Source organism: Muntiacus reevesi, chromosome 7, assembly GCF_963930625.1.
Source record: "Muntiacus reevesi chromosome 7, mMunRee1.1, whole genome shotgun sequence".
Taxonomy (NCBI): Eukaryota; Metazoa; Chordata; class Mammalia; order Artiodactyla; family Cervidae; genus Muntiacus; species Muntiacus reevesi.
The window spans coordinates 30,099,029-30,114,245 of NC_089255.1; positions in this window are offsets into that span (position 1 = coordinate 30,099,029).

The following is a 15,217-nucleotide window of genomic DNA, read 5'->3' on the forward strand; positions in this document are numbered from 1 at the left end:
CTCTTTAGTTTGAAAAATAGTGCCTTCTTGCCACCTTTTCTTACAGTTTTCCCTCTGTGAGTTCATACTCTTAGTGTCTCTTCATACATCCAAATTTTTTCTTCTTATGACACCAGACAGATTCTATTAGGATCCACCCATATGACCTCATTTAATTTTTACCACTTCTTTAAAGGCCCTATTTCCTATACAGTCACATTCTTAGGCATAAGGGTTGGGAGAGTAGGGCATCAACATTTGAATTTAATGGGGACACAATTCAGGCCATAACACAATTCATAACAGTATATGAATTTAATTGGTTTTCTTTGCTTCTAAAAGTGTTATTTCAAATTCCAAATTTTCTTAGTTGAATTATCTATCCTTCAGAAACATTACATTGTATAGAAATTGTACCTCGTTTTCTTATGTTAACCTGATGTCAATAAAACTAATAATGGTTAATTTGTGACCAAAAGAAAACAACCATAAACAGAAGGCTTTATAAAAATAAAATAGTAATAACTGTAGTTTGTAGAACTTTTCTTGACCTTAAATGTCATCATGGAACAAGTAATGTAAATAATTAATATGTAGTTTTGAAAAGATTTATAATATTTGTTTAATTGTCATGTTTGCTTTTTACGTAGAAGAAATGGTATACAAGTTATTCTTGGCAATGGAAGGGCTATACAAATTATGTTTTAATTCTTACCATGCTACTGATTTTGTTGTGTTAGAAACATATCAATAATATATTTGCAAATCCACCAGCTGAGGTTGGAAATTGCAAGGGAGTAAGAATTTATAGGTTTATATATACAACAGACTAAAAGATCAAACATTAGAATTTATTTAGAAATAGTATATTTATTGTTAACTTTCACTGTTAAACTAACCTTCCCAAATAAAATATCTTATGTTGGTGTGCATGCAGAAATGACAAAGCTGAATACAAAGAGGTAAAAATTATACAGCTGAACAGTGGACGCAAATCCAAAGCAAATAAAATCAATATTGGATATTAAAATGGTAAAATTTAGGCAATAAATCTTAGAATATGAAGATTATCAGTAGGTCAACTTCCACATTTGTGAAAAAGATATCAAAAAGGGACCAGTCTACTTAGTCCTTTTCACCTATCAAAAATCTTTTTTGCAAAGAGGAAATCAATATTTTGTGAGAATTAGATTTTTTTAAAAAATTTTCCAATGTGGAACCAGTTTTAAGTAATATTAAAAGCATTTAAACCCAGAAAATGTGCAAAATATCAACAAAAATTTAACCCTATTCCATAGTGTGGTTAGATGAACAACAGAAGAAATTGCTGTCAGTTTATATTTTTTTGACCAATAATTCTCTGTATTTCCTGCAAGTAACTTGAGTGATGCAAATGACCTTATTTTTACAGCATGCTTTTATTAAATAGTTTATTATTTTGGCAGACTAATAAAGATTTTGGTATTTGCTTTTATTTGCAATAATATTACCACCACATAAAAAAGGATTTTATGTTCTTTTTGAGGAACAAGGAGGATAAAAGTGGTGATGGATAGCGCAACTGAGGCATCAGCAATGAGCTGGAAATGAGACACATAAATATGAAAGCAGAGCTAAGAAAATAGAACTGCACCCTTGGCCTTTCTTAAAAGCACAGGCACACTTCAAGGTTCATTCACACTGTTACAAAAACTCCTTTTGTTTCCGATGAATCAGGGCCTGCACTTAAAGTCTGAAACACTCCTTACTCATAACTGACTGACTCCTTCTATTTAATTAGATCCATTCTAGGGAAATATTTCCAAGCTTTCTGAGGATGTTTTGATTTGAGGGGGAAAAAAAATCAATTGAAAATTTGGTGGCTGGAGGCAGTGGAAGGGAAATCAAAACAGATTGACTATTTTTACCTTTATTTAGCACAGTGCACAGAAATGAAAGCTTTCCACACTGTAGCATCTTAGAGTCAATACAGCAATTGTGTAGTATTTAAGGATGTAGGTGACTAGGCAATTGAATGTGTCATTAAGGACAAATAATATTCAGTGTGTATATATATATATATATATATATATATATACACACACACACACATATACATATTCAGTATATATATACACACACATATATAAGCACATTGGGCAGACTGCATTGGACAGAGCCTTTGGGAATTATAGCATTATATCTTGCCAGTGATGGTATGTGTTTATTCAAAAATCATTATTGTTTTCATGTTGCATGTTTTCTGATTTAATGTCAGTATGTAAATTTTACATGTCAAATATTATATATGTATTGTCACCAGAGTATGTTTAGCATTAATTTCATCTTTTCCCATTAATAACTTGTTTCCCTGTAGCAGCATTTAATTGTTATCATGAATGAAAGAAAGCAGACTGTGATAAAGAGAAGAGGGAAGGTAAATCTTTTATTTAGGGCTAGAACCTGAATTGGCAGCTCAGCTCAGTAATATTCAAACGTGGAACTATTTTTTCTTTGCACATGAAAGTGCAGCCAATAGATGAAAGTAGGAAGAAGTAATATGTTGTGAGCTGAGAAATCCACTGCTTCATTATCGACATAATTCTGCAGATCTTACAGAGGGAGAGAGCTCTACCATTTGGACTCTTGTCGCAAAGGCTTACAATAGACACGATTCTGACAAGAGGTTGGTGGTAGCTGAACAGACTTAACAATTAATGGTATGCCAAGGCTGAGTTCAGAGAATTGCTTTACCCAATGCCAATCATTCATTCCTGGCAGTAGCACTTCACATCTTTCCTGGGATGCCGTCCAACCACAGTGGCATCTAAAATATATCGAGCAGTGTTACAGTTGGAGGTGAAATTGAAATTTGCGCCAAACAGAAGTGACAAATTCACATGGCTGAGTGTTGCCTAGCAATCAGGTCCAAGGGGATGTGGCAATTCTGCCTTTACCCATGGGGGTGTGTAAGAGGGAAAAGAAACAGTTATGTTAGAGCTTAGGTGGGTTCACAAGTAGAGCCAGGTGTATGAGTGACTTCATTTTACTTCCAGAGTGTAAGGAGGTAGGAATTAAAGTGGCATAGGGAAAGGAGGGCAGCAGCTGAAGTTGGTAGGCTAAGCAGTTTTCATGTTGGAGGTTCTCAGCAATTAACCTGGGGGAGGGGGAGAGCAGCGGGATGCCAAGTTGCCAGACTTCCTGAGAAATTCATGGCAATTGGCCATCCTGCTGCCTTTTGACTGCAGGCCTCTGATGCACCTCTGTTCAGCTGACACTTGGCAGCTGGGTGGCCCCAGGGTAAAGTGAGCAAATGGTGGCTTTCTCTTCCCAGAAATCCACCTGGGAGCAGAGCTCAGCCGGGCAGCCAGACTCAAGAGATGAGTGGAAAGAATGAAACAGTCAGGCCGAAATTCTTATCTTGTGCCCTCATCTACTGTTTCTTTGGGGGGTTTCCCATTGCACGTATTTTTTATTAGTCTCCTCTCTATCTTGAGGAATGCTACTCAAACTCCCCCTACTCTATCCTCTAAAGGATGAAGTGACTGTCAGAATTAGTGATCAATATACAAAACAGCAAAAGGGTATATCAAAATACCAACTCTGGGGAAAGAAACCCAGTGCTTGCCCTGTACAATTTTCTCAGGTAACCATCTAAGAAATCTTGTGTAAATTATTTTGTGTTGGGTTTTCTGCCTTTCCTTGTTTGGAAGAAGCATGAACCTGGAAATGCATGGCGTAGATTTAACTGTTTAGTGGAGGAACCCATGGGCCTATTACAGCCATCACACCATAGGTTGTTTTCCTTTTTGCCTACTTTTTTGATATTTTTTTTTCTTTTGAAATGTTAGGACCTCATTAATCTAATGAGTATAGTCTTCACAGCCCTATATGAGAGAAGAGCCCAACCTCGACTCAGATGGTGTTCACTATCATTCCCCAGTGTGGTGCTCATTAATCCATAGACTTACTCTTAATGACTCTCAGCCTGAGCAAATGCCTATTCATAGTGTTGCAAAACTTCAGTGCTATGTCTGGGATGTTTGGCTAAATTTGTATGTAATCTCTTGTTTTCTCAAGGCAACTAGAACTTCCTAAGGGTAGGAACCTAAGTAGGATCAGATAAGATAAAAAGGTGAAAATGTAAATGCTATATAATTGTGAGGTATTTTTGTTATTCTTATGCATAGTATGCAGTTCATTTTGCAAAAGATGTTTAATAAATTCTGGTGGATTAATGGTCAAACTAAGTTCATGGATCAATTGATAGTGACTGATGAATGTATAAAACTACATATATGTTTAAGAGAGTCTATAGATCATAAAACTGGCTAATAATAGCAACAACTAAATTTATGAACTGCTGATTCTGTTATCCTAAATTCTTTAATTAATTCATTTAATTCTCATAGCAACAATATGAGGTAGATATTATGATTCGCCTTTAAAATGAGTTGTTTGCACAAAAAGGTTAATCTGTTTTCCCAAATTGTTAATAAATGAGAAGAATTTGTTTCTAACTGGACTTCAGAAATAACCTCCATTAATGGCATTAATTGCCCATATATGTTAAAATTCAGATCTATTCTATTTAATTTCTGTTAGAATGAAAAGTTAAAGCAGAATGCAGTCAGTACACACTTAACGGTCAGCAGAATTTGCTATTGTTTAGTCTCAGTCTTGTCTGACTCTTTGCCACCTCATGGACTGCAGCACACCAGGCTTCCCTGTTCTTAACCATCTCCTGGAGCTTGCTCAAACTCTTGTCTATTGAGTCGATCATGCCATCAAATCATTTCATCCTCTGTTGCCCCCTACTCCTCCTGCCTTCAATCTTTCCCAGCATCAGAGTCTTTTCCAATGAGTCAGTTCTTCATGTCAGGTGGCCAAAGTACTGGAGCTTCAGCTTCAGCATTAATCCTTAAAGTGAATATTCAGGACTGATTCCTTTAGGATTGACTACAGTTCTAAGGAACTCTCAAGAGTTTTCTCCAATATCACAGTTCAAAAGCATCAATTCTTCACCACTCAGCCTTTTTTATTGGCAGAATAGGACACCTCAAAAATTACCATATCCATCCCTGAAACCTTTGAATATGTTACCTTACTTGGCATAAAGGAATTAAGGTTGCAGATGGGATTATGGTTGCTTATCAGGTGACTTTTATCTAGGGAAAGCTTATCCTTGATTAACCAGTGTGTCCAATGTAATCTAATCACAAGAAAATACAGAGATACTGAAGAGAGAGGCAGAAAAGTGTCAGAGGAATCACTGTGAGAAAGACTTGACTGCCATTACTAGTTTTGAAGATGAAAGGAGACCATCATCCAAGGAATGCATACAGAGTCTAGAAGCTGAGACAGGCAGAGGTCTCTGGGCCCTGCCCATATCTTGATTTTAACACAGTGAGACCCTTTTCAGACCTCTGACCTCCAAAGCTGAAACATAATGAAATCATGTTGTTTGAAGTAATTAGGTTTGCAATAATTGTTATAGCAGAAGTAGGAAACTAATACAGTTTTCAGATTCCAAGATTAAAGAATGAATTTTGATTTCTGCAAATCTAATGCTGGAAGAGTTTATTGATATAAATTCCAGGAGTCAAAAATTGGAAGGCTTGGCCTGATTTAGATTCATTATTAATCTTATTTTCATTTGAACTAGTACAAGGAAAATCTCTCTACATAATCTATAAATTCTGATCACTTTCTTTTCTCTAAAACAAGCAATATCTATTTTTATTCCATTTTAAGCATATTATTTTATTTTATTCCAATTTAAGCATATTATTATTGTTAAACTTATAGAGATAGGCACCCAAAATTACCTGGAAAAGAGAAACATCAAATTCCATGGTTCATGATTTAAGCTATTCTGCCCTGTTACTTCACATTTCTTGCTCTTTTTGTCTTCCCTCCTCTTTTCTATCTTCCTTTACTGGTCCTTCGTTTAACTCTCAAAACGATGATTTCCTCAAATTTGATACTTCCCTGGCTAAAGATCGATAAGAATACATCCCTTTTTAAAAAGTCTCAGTAACCTAATATTTCTATTTCTCTTCTCTTCCACTTTAGTAATTGTAGTAATAATAATAATAAATGAAAATTTTAAGCACTTCCTATGTGCTAATATTGTGAAAAATGCTTTGCATACATTATATCATTTAATCCTCATAAAAAATAAGAGATAATTACTCTATTTTTGTTTTTCAAATAAGGAAAAGGAGGCCTAAAGGTTAGAGACTTGCGCTAAGTCTGCTAGCTCAAAAGTAGAAGAGCTGGGATTCAAATCCAGAGAAGTGTCCACTTCAAATGAGTGATTTTAACCTCACTTTCTGCTACCTACTTGTTTAGTTTCTCCCTGGGAGCAGCTACTGTACTATCTCCTATGCAAAAAGTACCTGAATGCACAGTGCTTAGGATAAAAAATTATAAAGTGTTAAGTGCTCTGTCCTGAGGGGAGCTCTAGTTGGTTAAGAGATAGAGTAAAAGTGGGGGAAGTGAGCAACACAGGCAAGTGTTGTGGATGCAAAAGTCAAGGGTATCCACGTTAGAAAGTAGACCCTATATTTCTGTCTTTGTGCCAGTACCATACTGTCTTAATGACTGTGGCTTTGTAGTAGAGTCTGAAGTCAGGCAGGTTGATTCCTCCAGTTCCATTCTTCTTTCTCAAGATTACTTTGGCTATTCGAGGTTTTTTGTATTTCCATACAAATTGTGAAATTATTTGTTCTAGTTCTGTGAAAAATACCGTTGGTAACTTGATAGGGATTGCATTGAATCTATAGATTGCTTTGGGTAGAATAGCCATTTTGATAATATTGATTCTTCCAATCCATGAGCAGGGTATGTTTCTCCATCTGTTTGTGTCCTCTTTGATTTCTTTCATCAGTGTTTTATAGTTTTCTATGTATAGGTCTTTTGTTTCTTTAGGTAGATATACTCCTAAGTATTTTATTCTTTTTGTTGCAATGGTGAATGGTATTGTTTCCTTAATTCCTCTTTCTGTTTTTTCATTGTTAGTGTATAGGAATGCAAGGGATTTCTGTGTGTTAATTTTATATCCTGCAACTTTACTATATTCATTGATTAGCTCTAGTAATTTTCTGGAAGAGTCTTTAGGGTTTTCTATGTAGAGGATCATGTCATCTGCAAACAGCGAGAGTTTCACTTCTTCTTTTCCTATCTGGATTCCTTTTATGTCTTTTTCTGCTCTGATTGCTGTGGCCGAAACTTCCAACACTATGTTGAATAGTAGTGGTGAGAGTGGGCATCCTTGTCTTGTTCCTGATTTCAGAGGAAATGCTTTCAATTTTTCACCATTGAGGGTGATGCTTGCTGTGGGTTTGTCATATATAGCTTTTATTATGTTGAGGTATGTTCCTTCCATTCCTGCTTTCTGGAGAGTTTTAATCATAAATGAGTGTTGAATTTTGTCAAAGGCTTTCTCTGCAGCCCAGAGATAAATCCACGAACCTATGGACACCTCATCTTTGACAAAGGAGGCAAGGATATACAATGGAAAAAAGACAATCTCTTTAACAAGTGGTGCTGGGAAAACTGGTCAACCACTTGTAAAAGAATGAAACTAGAACACTTTCTAACACCATACACAAAAATAAACTCAAAATGGATTAAAGATCTAAATGTAAGACCAGAAACTATAAAACTCCTAGAGGAGAACATAGGCAAAACACTCTCCGACATAAATCACAGCAAGATCTTCTATGACCCACCTCCCAGAATATTGGAAATAAAAGCAAAAATAAACAAATGGGACCTAATGAAAATTAAAAGCTTTTGCACAACAAAGGAAACTATAAGTAAGGTGAAAAGACAGCCCTCAGATTGGGAGAAAATAATAACAAATGAGGAAACAGACAAAGGATTAATCTCAAAAATATACAAGCAACTCCTGAAGCTCAATTCCAGAAAAATAAACGACCCAATCAAAAAATGGGCCAAAGAACTAAACAGACATTTCTCCAAAGAAGACATACAGATGGCTAACAAACACATGAAAAGATGCTCAACATCACTCATCATCAGAGAAATGCAAATCAAAACCACAATGAGGTACCATTACACGCCAGTCAGGATGGCTGCTATCCAAAAGTCTACAAGCAATAAATGCTGGAGAGGGTGTGGAGAAAAGGGAACCCTCTTACACTGTTGGTGGGAATGCCAACTAGTACAGCCACTATGGAAAACAGTGTGGAGATTTCTTAAAAAACTGGAAATAGAACTGCCATATGACCCAGCAATACCACTTCTAGGCATACACACTGAGGAATCCAGATCTGAAAGAGACACGTGCACCCCAATGTTCATTGCAGCACTGTTTATAATAGCCAGGACATGGAAGCAACCCAGATGCCCATCAGCAGATGAATGGATAAGGAAGCTGTGGTACATATACACCATGGAATATTACTCAGCCGTTAAAAAGAATTCATTTGAATCAGTTCTAATGAGATGGATGAAACTGGAGCCCATTATACAGAGTGAAGTAAGCCAGAAAGATAAAGAACATTACAGTATAGTAACACATATATATGGAATTTAGATAGATGGTGGCGATAACCCTATATGCAAAACAGAAAAAGTGACACAGAAGTACAGAACAGACTTTTGAACTCTGGGGGAGAACGTGAGGGTGGGATGTTTTGAAAGAACAGCATGTATATTATCTATGGTGAAACGGACCACCAGCCCAGGTGGGATACATGAGTCAGGTGCTCGGGCCTGGTGCACTGGGAGGACCCTGAGGAGTCGGGTGGGGAGGGAGGTGGGAGGGGGGATCGGGATGGGGAATACGTGTAACTGTATGGCTGATTCATGTCAATGTATGACAAAACTCACTGAAATGTTGTAAAGTGATTGGCCTCCAACTAATAAAATAATATTTAAAAAAAAAAAAAAAAAGAAAGTAGACCCTGGGACTATCAAGGCAGAGTCTTTGGATTATTTAGTTTCATATTTTGAGAACTTCACACCAAGTCTGTGTACAGTGAGTGTTCTACCAGTGATTTTAAAGGTGATATTGCTGGACCGTTAGGGATGTGATGATAATACTGGAGAATCATGTGTTTTATAGTCAGTATTCTAATATGTCAAAGAAAATTATCCCTCTACAATGATAAGACTACACAGACTGTTTTAAAAGATGAGTTTCTTGACTGTTGGCTAGGATTATATCAGTTCAGTAAGGTTATATCCTTGTTACTTCATCATGACCAGAATCTTTGCTTAACAGATGTGTATGTGTAAGAAAATAGGAAACCAAATATTACTTAAACTGTTTGTTAAACAATATATATCAAAACACAAGGATTGTGGAGTGTAATGAATTAAAAAGCTTTACAATGGTGAAATAGGCCAGAACTGTAATGTGTACTCAAAAATTAATTCAAAGTTGAGTTCAGTTCATTTCAGTCACTCAGTCATGTCCAACTATTTGCAACCTCATGTACTGCAGCAGGCCATTCTTCCCTGTTGATCTCAAACTCCTGGAGCTTACTCAAACTCATGTCCATAGAGTCGGTGATGTCATCAAACCATCTCATCCTCTGTCGTCCCCTTCTCCTCCTGCCTTCAATCTTTCCCAGCATCAGGGACTTTTCCAATGAGTCGGCTCTTCGTATCAGGTGGCCAGAGTATTGGAGTTTCAGCTTCAGCATCAGTCCTTCCAATGAACACCCAGGACTGGTCTCCTTTAGGATGGACTGGTTGGATCTCCTTGCAGTTCAAGGGACTCTCACGAGTCTTCTCCAACGCCACAGTTCAAAAGCACCAATTCTTCTGCGCTCAGCTTTCTTTACAGTCCAACTCTCACATCCATACATGACCACTGGAAAAGCCATATCCTTGACTAGACGGACCTTTGTTGGCAAAGTAACATCTCTGCTTTTTATTATGCTATCTAGGTTGGTCATAACTTTCCTTCCAAGGAGTAAGCGTCTTTTAATTTCATGGCTGCAGTCACCATCTGCAGTGATTTTGGAGTCTGCCAAAATAAAGTCAGCCACTGTTTCCACTGTTTCCCCATCTATTTGCCATGAAGTGATGGGACCAGATGCCATGATCTTAGTTTTCTAAATGTTGAACATTGGATTACTCTTACTAAAATAGATTTTTCATTCTCTCTTCTCGTAGTAAATAGAAGAGGGCATCTGAAACTCAAGGGACCCCTTTTTTCTACTCATGACAGCCCTAAGATTCTCAACTTAGAAGCTGGCAAATTCTATAGTACTAATCAGAGGGCTGGGCCCGTAGATCCACACAATAAATACTCTCTAATTATACAGTGAAGAATAAAAAATATTTAGCTTGGAGTTCTCAGCAAATGGCAACTCTGATACTTCATAGCAGTATGAATTTGGGTCAGTTATGATTGATTTAGTTTTCCTTATCTGTATAACAAGATTACTAAGTTCAACAAAAGATTAACTGAACTATAAGCATAACTGAGGTAACATGTAAAAGTGTCTGATACTTATTAAAAACTCAAATGTTGAGTATAAATTTGAAAGGTGACCATATTGCTATATACAGCTGGAGGCTGACACCTTTCATTGAGGGAAGTTGTGTGGTATTTAGAAATTGGGTCTTTCTGCTCCTCAGTTTTTTTACCTATGAGGACCTTTAAGGCAGTTAGTCCTGGAAGATCACTGAAATTCTGTTTCTGAGAAGCAACCATCTAGTACATTCTTTCTAGGTCCTAAAGCACTGATACAATATATAATACAAAAAGATTAATGGAAAATTTAACTACACTCTGCTCATTGTGCATATGCTTATATCTTGCTTGTGTATCAGTTGGTGTCAGTGGGTGATGGTATTATTAGGCTGGCAAAATTAAAAACAAAAACAAAAAGTAGTAAGCATTTTATCTAGTCAAATGTATTTGATTTAACAGGAAACCACATCTTATTCAGGGATTCTTTCTACTATATTGGTATCAAATTATCTTTTCTTAATACAATGGTGATAAAAGATAGTAATTATTCAAATTACCTTTCATAGGAAAATGAAAAATTTTCTCTCTATATCAGTTTCCCAGTTTTTTCTGTTGTTAATTAATTTTTAAGTTAATTAAATTTGAAAGTCTAGGAGTTCCTGACTGTAGCACCAACCAATTAATAGTTTTTATTTTTATTATTAGCATTGACATTATCATGAACAGTGCTAAGAGGAAACTTTCTGAAAAGAATATCTGACTGTTCATTGAAAAATGCCAAGTTTTAAAATCCTTACTTGCCTTTCTCAGTATGAAAACCTAACCCCCCCACCCCCTCAACCTCCCATCCCTAGCTCTGAGGAGGAAAAGATGTGAGAGGAAAGAAGAAGCAAGAGTCAGACATTTTTGTGCTCCTGTGGGATCCTACTGACTGAAATATTTAAAAGTATGGAAGTGGCACAGAGGAAGCCCACTTACTGCTAAGAAGAAAGGTTGCAATCGGGCTTGCAGCATCCTCTGCAGCCAGCTCCGAAGGCTTCTCTGCCCTGACCTAGCTCCAGGCAAGTGGCTATCAGGCCTGTTTGGGGTAAGCAATACAAAGAAGATAAAACACCAACAGCAGTTTGAATATCAGAACTGCTACTTGAGTTGCCACACTTCCAGCAGAATAATGCAGTCATGTTTTAGAGGATTTTCATGGGATGAAATTTTAACAGATATAGTAGAAAAATTGAAGGAAATAACTCTATAAAAGTTTAAAGTCTATGCACAGTGGTAGATTTTAAATCCATTGTAAAGTCTTGGTTTTGACTACCTCTGATTAACTTTCTTGCTCTGCGTTCAGTTATTTTTTTGATGAATTTCTAGGAGAGAAAGTGGTCTCTCCGTCCTACTCCTCCGCCATCTTGGCTCCTCCCCCAAAGACATTTATATTGTAAATTAATAAACTTTTATAAGGACTGGAGATAGTTTCTGACTTAAGAACTTAATCATGAAGTTGTTACTCTTTAAATGATTTGCAAATGTAAAAAGCTACTATTTTCTAAAATTTACCAGCAATATTTGTCATATTCTTATCATTTATCTCTTCACTGAATTTAACTTTTAAAGTAATTTTTATTTGCAAATGTCAACTCTGAGTGTTATGGTGAGTTGTATCAGACCTGTTATTCAGACATATTCACATAAAGTAAAGAGAAACAAAGAGAACCTAGGAACTCTGAGATCTCACCAGATTAATCTGTTATCAGAGCCAAAAACATATATTTAGAAAGATTGGTTTGCTCAAACTCTTTCAAGCCCCATTCATAATCCTAGACAGTTATTTAATCTGAACATATATTTATAAGGGAATTTGCTGAAAAACCTCATGTCAATAAGTGACAAGAATAGTTGCAATAATACAAATAGACTCGACAATAGCAATGATAACACACACTCCCTACAGAACAAATATCCTCTCCAACATGGTGGCATTTATGGTCTTCGATTAAGTGTTGATATTTTACTGCCCAGGAGAGCATCTCACTCTTTGACCTCTTCTTCTGAGTTAAGAATTATTAATTGCTCATGCTCTGATTCTGTTTATCTGTTAGAAAAAACAGAAAGGAGTTTCACCTCTTTCCCATTTTTATGCATCCTTTGTGATTGGCTAAGCTATATTAGATTATACATAATATATATATATATGGTTAAGTATATATGCCAAGAGAATGCACTGGTCATAGCAAACACCCTCTCCCAACAACACAAGAGAAGACGACACATGGACATCACCAGATGGTCAACACCAAAATCAGATTGATTATATTCTCTGCAGCCAAAGATGGAGAAGCTCTATACAGTCAGCAAAAACAAGAGCTGACTGTGGCTCCAATCATGAACTCCTTATTGTCAAATTCAGACTTAAATTGAAGCAAGTAGGGGAAACCACTAGACCATTCAGGTATGACCTAAACCAAATCCCTTACATTATACAGTGGAAGTGACAAAATAGATCTGATAGACAGAGTGCCTGAAGAACTATGGACAGAGCTTCGTGACATTGTACAGGAGGCAGGTATCAAGACCATCCCAAAAGAAAAGAAATGCAAAAAGACAAATGGTTTTCTGAGGAGGCCTTACAAATAGCTGTGAAAAGAAGACAAGGGAAAAGCAAAGGAGGAAAGGAAAGATATACCCTTTTGAATGCAGAATTCCAAAGAATAGCAAGGAGAGATAAGAAAGCCTTTCTCAGTGATCAGTGGAAAGAAATACAGGAAAACTAGAATGGGAATACGAAGGGAACATTTCATGCCACGATGGGCACAATAAATGACAGAAATGGTATGGACCTAACAGAAGCAGAAGATATTAAGAAGAGGTGGCAAGAATACACAGAACTATACAAAAAAGATCTTCATGACCCAGATAACCACGATGGTGTGATCACTCACCTAGAGTCAGACATCCTGGAATGTGAAGTCAAGTAGGCCTTAGGAAGCATCACTACGAACAAAGTTAGTGGAGATGATGAAATTCCAGGTGAGCTATTTCAAATTCTAACAAATGATGCTGTGATAGTGCTGCACTCAATATGCCAACAAATATGGAAAACTCAGCAGTGGCCACAGGAAAAGGTCAATTTTCATTTGACTCTCGAAGAAAGGCAATGCCAAAGAATCCTGAAACTACTGCACAATTGCACTCATGTCACATGCTAGTAAAGTATTGCTCAAAATTCTCCAAGCCAGGCTTCAGCAGTACGTGAACCATGAACTACAGATATTCAAGCTGGATTTAGAAAAGACAGAGGAACCAGAGATCAAATTACCAACATCCTTTGGCTCATCAAAAAAGTAAGAGAGTTCTAGAAAAACATCTAATTCTGCTTTCTTGACTATGCCAAAGAAAGCCTTTGACTGTGTGGACCACAACAAACTGGAAAATTCTGAAAGAGTTGGGAATACCAGACCACCTGACCTGCCTCTTGAGAAACCTGTTTGCAGGTCAGGAAGCAACAATTAGAACTGAACATGGAACAACAGACTGGTTCCAAATAGGGAAAGGAGTAGGTCAAGGCTGTATATTGTCACCCTGCTTATTTAACTTCTATGCAGAGTAAATCATGCAAAACACCCTGCTGGATGAAGCATAGGTGGAATCAAGATTGCCGGGAGAAATATCAACAACCTCATATATACAGATGATACCACCCTTATGGCAGAAAGCGAAGAAGAACTAAAGAGCCTCTTGATAAAAGTGAAAGAGGAGTGAAAAAATTGGCTTAAAGCTCAGCATTCAGAAAACTAAGATCATGGCATCTGGTCCCATCACACCATGGGAAATAGATGGGGAGACAGTGGAAACAGTGAGAGAGTTTGTTTTCTTTGGCTCCAAAATCACTGCAGATGGTGATTGCAGCCATGAAAGTAAAAGACACTTACTCCTTGGAAGAAAAGCTATGACCAACCTAGATAGCATATTAAAAAGCAGAGACATTACTTTGCCAACCATGGTTCGTCTAGTCAAAGCTATGGTTTTTCCAGTAGTCATGTGTAGATAGGTGTGAGAGTTGGACCATAAAGAAAGCTGAGCACCGAAGAACTGATGCTTTTGAACTGTGGTATTGGAGAAGACTCTTGAGAGTCCCTCGCACTGCAAGGAGATCCAACCAGTCCATATTAAAGGAAAGCATAACCAACTCAATGGACATGAGTTTGAGTAAACTCCAGGAGTTGGTGATGGTCAGGGAGCCCTGGTATGCTGTAGTCCATGGGGTCGCAAAGAGTTGAATGCTACTGAGCCACTGAACTGAACTGAACCGATGTTAAAGTGGTTACAATGTGTAACAGAACACCATTCATGCATGCACCTGTCTTCCTCAGGTTTATTCTGGTGTGTGTGTGTGTGTGTGTGTGTGTGTGTGTGTGTGTGTGTGTGTGTGTTTGAAGGGAAGATAATAAATACAGCCATATATATTTTGACACAATATTGAATGTCATAAAGCAAAATTTAATATTTTTCTTTTTTAAAGCCTGAAAAAAAGACCATTCATCAATGAATCTATTAAAGTTAAATTGACTAGAGAAACGTGTTTATTTTCTTTAACTTTTATTTTGTGTCTTGATGTTGAAAATTATTCTTAAATTTTCCCCTGATCCTCATTTTATATCTGTAGTTTTTTGATTGACTTAATGTAGTTTTTTTGTTGTTGTTGAAGTATAACTCTGTAATTTTTAAAGATAGCCTCACCAGTCAGAGTGGATCTTCAGGTGTATGTGTGTGGAACCTGGGGAAAGGTGGCACATACGTCTTTAA